The following is a 7,435-nucleotide window of genomic DNA, read 5'->3' on the forward strand; positions in this document are numbered from 1 at the left end:
CAACGTTCTCTGCCAGTCTGTGTGCAGTGACACAAGGCAAACTTGCTTTGTCCACTTGGAATACGCATAAAATTGCACCTACTTCCATCCCATCTGGTGTTGTGTCTGAAATGGGTATTTTGGAACTTCTATTGCGTTGATTTGGGTGGCAGTTTTAGTTTGCTTTTTAAAACAACTCCTAGATCAAGCCAAAATAATTTCCGTCTGGGAATCCTAGCTTTTAGTGTCCTTGTGTTTTAAATAACTAGCTCTTCACGAGGAAAAAGTAGGAATTGGAGGCAGCATTGTCTTTGTTGGTGGAGATGCTAGGGAAATTGTCCAATAGGATCACGAGAAGTGCAGTAGGCAGCCTCATGCTGACAGGAGAGTGAAGGGGGAGCTCGTGCGAGGGAGGGCTTCTGTGTGTGACGGTTGACAGAGCTCGCAGGACTCATGGGCGGTCCCATGGCTCTTCCACTGAATTTGTTGTCATCTCAGCCCAAAGTTTTTTCTTCTTTTTTCTTCTTCTTCTTTTTTTTTTTCTGCCTATGAAAGAAAAAGGTATTTTGATTCATAGAATATCAATTCCAAGAATGACCTTAGATTTAAACCAGTCCAAGACCCTAATTTTACAGCAAGAGGAACTAAGACATGAGGGAAGCGACTTGTCCAGTGTCACCAAGGAGTGAGTGCCAGCGCCGCAATGAGAAACCAGTTCTATTGACTGTTAGTTACTGTGCTTTTCCTTGCATATCAGAGACTACCGATGGCAGAGAAAGTACTAATAGTATTCCCCTACGTTTACATAGATTTTTACGACTTTTCAGATCCTTGTTATTTTCCGAGGTCTGTCCGTATTTTAGTTGTAAGGAAACGGAGATACAGGATGTTGAAGGGAGTTACTAGGATTTGAGCCCGGTTCTTTGCACTCTGAATTTTTGCTTTTTATGCTACTCTGGTTAGTAGATTTTAGCAATGATAACAAAAACAATTATTATGACTGCCAATCGCAGTTAAAAGGCTTCTGATGAACAGAAAACCCAGTAAAAGTAGTTTAGGGATTTGTTTTTTCACCTGGTACCAGCAGTCTGGGAACAGGGCAGCTCCAGGGCTGTTGATGGCTCAGTGACATCTTCCCAGACCCGGGTTCCTTCTATCTTCTTGCTTTGTCACACTCGTTCTATCAGCATGTTCTTTCTTCATGGTCCATAGGATGGCCTAATGACCGAAAGCCTTGCAGATGCCTCTCTTGCTTGTTTGTTTGTTTGTTTGGCAAGGAACACTTCCAAGAAGTTACCCAGAAAAATTCTCAGGTCTCAGTGGCCCGCGCTGGGTCACAGGCCCATTTACACAGTCACTAGCAAGCAGAAAGACTGCCATGCCACTGAGACCCACCGAGATTCACTGCCTGGGACAGGGTGGCAGGGTCTGCTGCTGTCGAGAAATACGTTTAGAGATGTGAAGTCACATGTCCAAGTTCACACAGCTAGAATGTGACAGAGAAAGGAATGAAATCTGGATCTGCCTGACTTCGCAAGCACTGTTTTTAAGCACTACGCGAAACCATCTCCCATTCTTCCTTTTCACACCCTCTCTCCCATCCACAGAACCACTTGCCAAATTCCCAGCCTGCACACCTAAGTCGCTTTGGCTGGTGATTGCAGGATGGTCTCTTTGCCAGGTCAATGTCAGCAATCAATCCCCATCTCCTGGGTGTGAAAAGCAGGCAATCAGAACTGTAAGTAGGTGTTTAACAACACGGAGGCAGCCAGAGTGGCCGTCAGCAGTTTTTTCCCTTGTTGGCTGGGCATTAGCAAATGTGCTGAGAGAGGCACCCTGTTCCACTGCTGCTGGGAGGAGGGAGTCTCACCAGAGCAGGAGATGTGAGAGAAGTAGAATGACAGAATGTCAGAGCTGGCAGGTCCCTTAGACCCAGTCCAGGCCAGGTCCATCATTATACTGATGGGAAAATCGGGGTCCAACAGGGGAGGGATTGCTTAGGATCACACAAAATCATTGTTGGAACCAGGACGAGAGCCTGGATTTATCCAATGGTATTTCTAAGGGATTTCAAAGCCTAACTCTCTACACCATTGCCTTGTAATTCCTACTCATGAAATCATTTTTTTTTAAATTGAAATGACATCTGAAAAACAAAGGCATTTTGGACTCTATTGTTTAGTCCCAGTTAGGCATCTCCTGGCAATCTCTGGAGAGAAGTAATCATTGGCATGTATATTCCTGGGTTAATCGCTCAGGGAAAGCCCTTCCAAGTCTCCAGTTATGACAGGGCATCCATCTGTAGCAAATCCCCAGTCCTCTCCAACTTCCTTCTTCCTTTCCAGCCATTTTAGCTTTTCTGTTTTGATCATTCAGGACAAGTCCTGGTATTGGAAAGTTCTAAAGGCTTGTGAACCTTAGAGCCACAAGATCTAAAAGACAATGTGCCCAGCTTGAGAAGAAAATGTGTTAATTAGCAGGTCAGAATGCAAGGATTCCTTGTGACATCCTGGGATGGCTTGAGATCCCCTTATTGCTAATAACACATATATGTGGGTTTGGGGAGGTCATAAGAATTTAAGCAGTATTATTAAATGCCAATACGAATGATAATAGTACAAGCTGCTATTTAGTAAACCCTACTCTGTGCCAAGCTTTGTGCCAGGTCCTTCACATGCATTTTTTACTTTAGTCTTCAAAGTACATTTCTTATATTTCTTTGTTTATTGTTTGCCTCCTAAGATTAGAAAGTCTGTTTTATTGCCAGAGGAACCTTTTATTTACTGCTATATTCCCAACTCCCAGAACAGAATCTATGACATAGTAGGTTCTCAGTTAATATATACTGAATTAATGATACGACAGTAGAATGATTTGCTAGATATTCTTCTTCGTCTTAGAGATATGACTACTGAGGTTTAGAGAGACGAATTGTCAAAGGTAACGATATCAGTTATCTTTGGCTGCAATGAATAGAAAACCAGCTAATTTTAGTTTAAACAAGTGGGGTTATGTTTTCCTTCTCAAACAAGAATTCTGGTGGTACTGTTGTTACTGATCCCACTTCAATGATGGCACTATTAACACTATTAACACAAGTTCTTTCTAACATTCTGCTCTGCCTCCACCATCTTCAGCATGTTGGTTTTTCTTCTTTATGCTTGTATGCTCCTGGCCATGAGATAGTTATGACCTGGAGTGCTTGCTTCAGGCAGCAAGTCTGTGTTCAAGGAAGAAGGAGAGGATGGGGTCAACACTAGCCCTGTGTGTTTCTTTCATCACGAAAAGTAAATGTCTTCTCAGAAGCCCCTGGCTTATATCCAGGGGCTTCTGTCTCATTGGCCGGTGTTATGTCATGTGACTACCCCTAGCTGCAAGGGATGCTAGAAAAATGAGTATTTGCCTTTCTCTGGCTTTATAGAGGTGGGCAGCAAGGGACATGGGGATTAGTAATGGTTGTATGTTGGCCAACAAATGTGTCTGCTACAGTCAGGCAGATAGAGTGGTGGGTCCAGGACGGGAACACAGGTTTGTTTCCCTCCAAAGTCCATGCTTTTACTGATGAAGCATTAGCCAACCTGACTTTTACTCCTAATCTCAATAGAAAATGATCAACTTGAGAATATCTGGTTTTATTCTGTGCTCTTGTTCTGTTCTGAGTCCTAGTTTATTTATTTGCAAAAATGAAGGAATGGGTTAGATGAAGTCTGTATTTCCTGCTGCCTATATAAGGTTTTATGATTTCATGTTTCAGTCTGGCTGATGACCGCTTTTTAAAAGTTTTGTTCAAAACCAAGTCAAAATCAAAGTCACAATCTCAGTGGAGTAACATATTTCCCAGGATACAAATGCACCAAATGGAATTGATTTTTTTGGAGTTTGTGTTCATAGATGGTGGTGTGTGTGTTTACGTGTGTCCATTTGAGATATCTGATTCAGTTTTGGATGGTGATTGAAGATTGATTTTTGTCTGCTGTGATCTGTAAAGCCCAACTGTTGTTGAGGTTCCTGTTTAAATATTTCTTGCTCCATCCTTTCCTTTTTGGCTTCATTGATGGCCCAGTCTGTCGAGTCTGTATGTTTCAAGGTTTGATTTGCTTTACTATTGCATCTTGCTAGCAGTAGTTTCTCTAGCAGCGTTTAAAACCAGGGGCACGAATGCTGGTCCTATCTCTTTCACAAACCAGCTATGGGACCCTGAGGAAATCCTTCTGCTTCTCTAGGCCTCTGTTTCCTCATTTATAAAATGACCAGGTCAGACCAGATGGTTTATACCTTCGGAGAACTCCCAGCTCTGATATTTACATATCTGTAAGTATGTGAAGACAAAGCAGATTCGGATTAATGAACAGAAAAACTTACTAGCCTTGTTTCTTTCATCTATAAAGTGGTCATAAAGATCAAAAGAGGAAATGGAAATATTAAATAAATGTGAACAGTGAAATAATAATAATTACTCTTTTTATAGCCATTCTTAAAATTCCAGGTCAGACTTTTTTTTTTTTTCCTTCTCCTGAAAATAGCCGATTAGGGTGTCTTGGTAATCTCAGCAAAACATGACACCTAGTGATGTGGAAAGAACATTGGATGTAGAAGCAGACCAGTCTGGGTTTGCATCCTAACTCTGTCATGTAACAGCTTTGTGACCTGCCTCATCCTGTTATTGATTGCCATGATCCCCAAGGTTCTTTTCTGGAAAATCAGGATTAAATATATTTACACCCCAAGGTTATGGTGAGGATAAAACAAGTAGATTTATGAAAAACACTCAGCACAATGGCTGGCACATGGTGAGGGTTTAATAAAACTTAGTTTTCATCCTTCTGCCTTACTGCATCTAGAATCAAAGAAAAGATTTCACAATTGTCAGTTTTCTGGGTGCAAATGTTCCTCTCTAGTGAGAGAGCTGCTTTTGACTGGACTAGACATATAGTCCCATGAATCTTCGCTATATTGGCCACCTGAAGACTTTTTGTCTCATCCGTGAGTGGAATGAGTGAATCTTTAGCAGTCAGGACCCCTAATTCTATTTGTTAGCTTCTGAGACCTGGGACATGGGAAACTTCATTTAATTTTTCTCATTTTCAGTTTATACATGTGCAAAATGTTAATACCCATTTCAGAGGGCTTTTGTTAGCTGTCTAATAATTTGAACACACTTGGTAATGTCTAGAGCATAATGGAAATATATTTCTTCTGTTATTAGTTCCCCTATTATAGCTATCGTTAGTCCACTCTTTACCTGTTCAAATTCTTTTTGAACTTCAAGGTCAAAGTCATCCCACCTGTTGTAGAAAATCTTTCTTCTTCTCCAACTCCAAAATCTCTCCTATCACTAACTTTTTGTAGCTCTAACTGCTTGGACCACTCAGTTGGCACTTAGAATACTTGCTATATAATGTCAGTTATTTCTCTCTATTTGTAAATCGTTTCTCCCTGACTTGGTATTTGTAATGCCTTTTGTTTATCCTTCTGACACATAGCCCTTATCTGTTCTTCTCTCTTGGGGAACAATAAAAGTTGTTCTCTACGTGTTGGTTGAGTGGTTGTGTGTTATTATTTTATTGTTCAGCTTACCAATTTCCAGTCACACGGTATTTTTTATTTAAAATGTAATTAATTATTTCTTTGGGAGCATGGGTAATACATGCCCATAGCTGAAAATTCAAAGGTGAAATGTGAAATATGTTTCCCCGCAACCCCTCCCCGGCTCCCTAGTTCCCTCCTCCAAGGCAGCTGCTATTGCCAGTTCGTCAATTGCCCTATCCAGAGCTGGCCTATACGTACCCTTTTCCTTACAATGGTAGGTCTTTCTTATGTACCTTGCGTTTTTACTTACTATATCATGGATAAATTAAATCAAACAAACATCGGATCTCTTCCTTAACAGTATAAAAAGAGTGGTCTCTCTCTTTTTGAAATATTTTATGGTTTATTTAAACAATCACTTTTTTATGAAAATATTAATGAGACAACTGTCAATTCACATGTAGTTATAAGAAATAATATAGAGAGACCTTGTGTGCTCTTTATTCAGTTTTCATTAATGGTACCATTTTGTAAAACACTGATACAATCTACTGACCTTATTCAGATTACCCCAGTTTTACTTGTATTCATTTATGTGTGAGAGAGAGCGTATGGGTTTTAGTTCTGTGCAATGTCATCACATGCGTGGATTTCCGTGTCCATTACCACAGTCAAGACACTACACATTTCTATCACCACAAGGATCCCTTGAAATCACATCCACCTTCTCACTTCTTGCTTGTCCCTATCTGTCCTCCATTTGTAACTATTTTTCATTAATAAAATTATACAAGTGGAATTATACACTATATTTCCTTTTGGGACTGGCTTTTTCTTACCGAACATTATTATTGGGTATTTGTGTGTATAGCATAATTTGTTTCACCATTTATCTGTTGAAGGACATTTGGTGTATTTCCCTTTTTTTTACTATTATGAATAAAGCTGCTATGAGTATTTATAGACAGATTTTTATTATGTGAACATAAGTTTTCAAGCTTCTGTGACCAATGCCCACATGTGTGATTGCTGGTTTGTACGGTAATTGCATGTTTCATTTGATAAGAAATTGCCAAACTTTTCCACAGTGGCTGTCCCATTTTACATTCCTACCAGCAATGTGTGAGTGATCCAGTTTTTCTGCATCTATGTCAGCATTTGGTGATGTCACCATTTTTTATTTTAGCCATTCTGTTTGGTGTGTAATGATATCTCATTATGATTTTAATTTGCATGTCCCCGATGGCTAATGATGTTGAACATCTTTTCATGGTCCTTTGTCATCTGTATATCCTTTCATTGAAATGTCTGTATATGTCATTTGCCCACTTTGTAGTTGGATTGTTTTATTTATTTATTTTTTTTACGGTTGAGTTTTGAGAGTTTTAAATTATTTTTTAGATACAAGTCCTGTGTTGGATATGTGGCTTGTGAATATTTTCTCCCAGTCTGTAGGTTGTCTTTTCATCTCCTTCCCATGGACTTTCACAGAGCAAGGGTATTTAATTTTGATGAGATCCAATTTATCAATATTTCCTTTTATGAATTTGCTTTTGGAGTCAAATCTAAGAACTTTGCCTAGCCCTAGATTCTCAAAGATTTTCACCTGTTTTTTCTAAAACTTTTATAGTTTTACATTTTATATTGAAATCCATGACCCATTTCAAGTTAATTTTTTGTATAAGATGTGAGGTTTATGTGAAGTTTCATTTTTTTCCCCATTAATGTCTAATTACTCCAATACCACTTATTAAAGAGTTTATCCTTCTTCCAGCAAATTGCTTTAGCAGTTTTATCAAAAATCAATTGAACATATTCGTGTGGGTATATGAAGGTGCCAAAAAAATGTATACACATTTTAAGAAAGGAAAAAACTGTATTAAAATTGTAATACTCAGTATATACCAATAACAAAAGATGAATACAA

Source organism: Rhinolophus ferrumequinum, chromosome 24 (genome assembly GCF_004115265.2).
Source record: "Rhinolophus ferrumequinum isolate MPI-CBG mRhiFer1 chromosome 24, mRhiFer1_v1.p, whole genome shotgun sequence".
In the NCBI taxonomy this organism is placed as follows: domain Eukaryota; kingdom Metazoa; phylum Chordata; class Mammalia; order Chiroptera; family Rhinolophidae; genus Rhinolophus; species Rhinolophus ferrumequinum.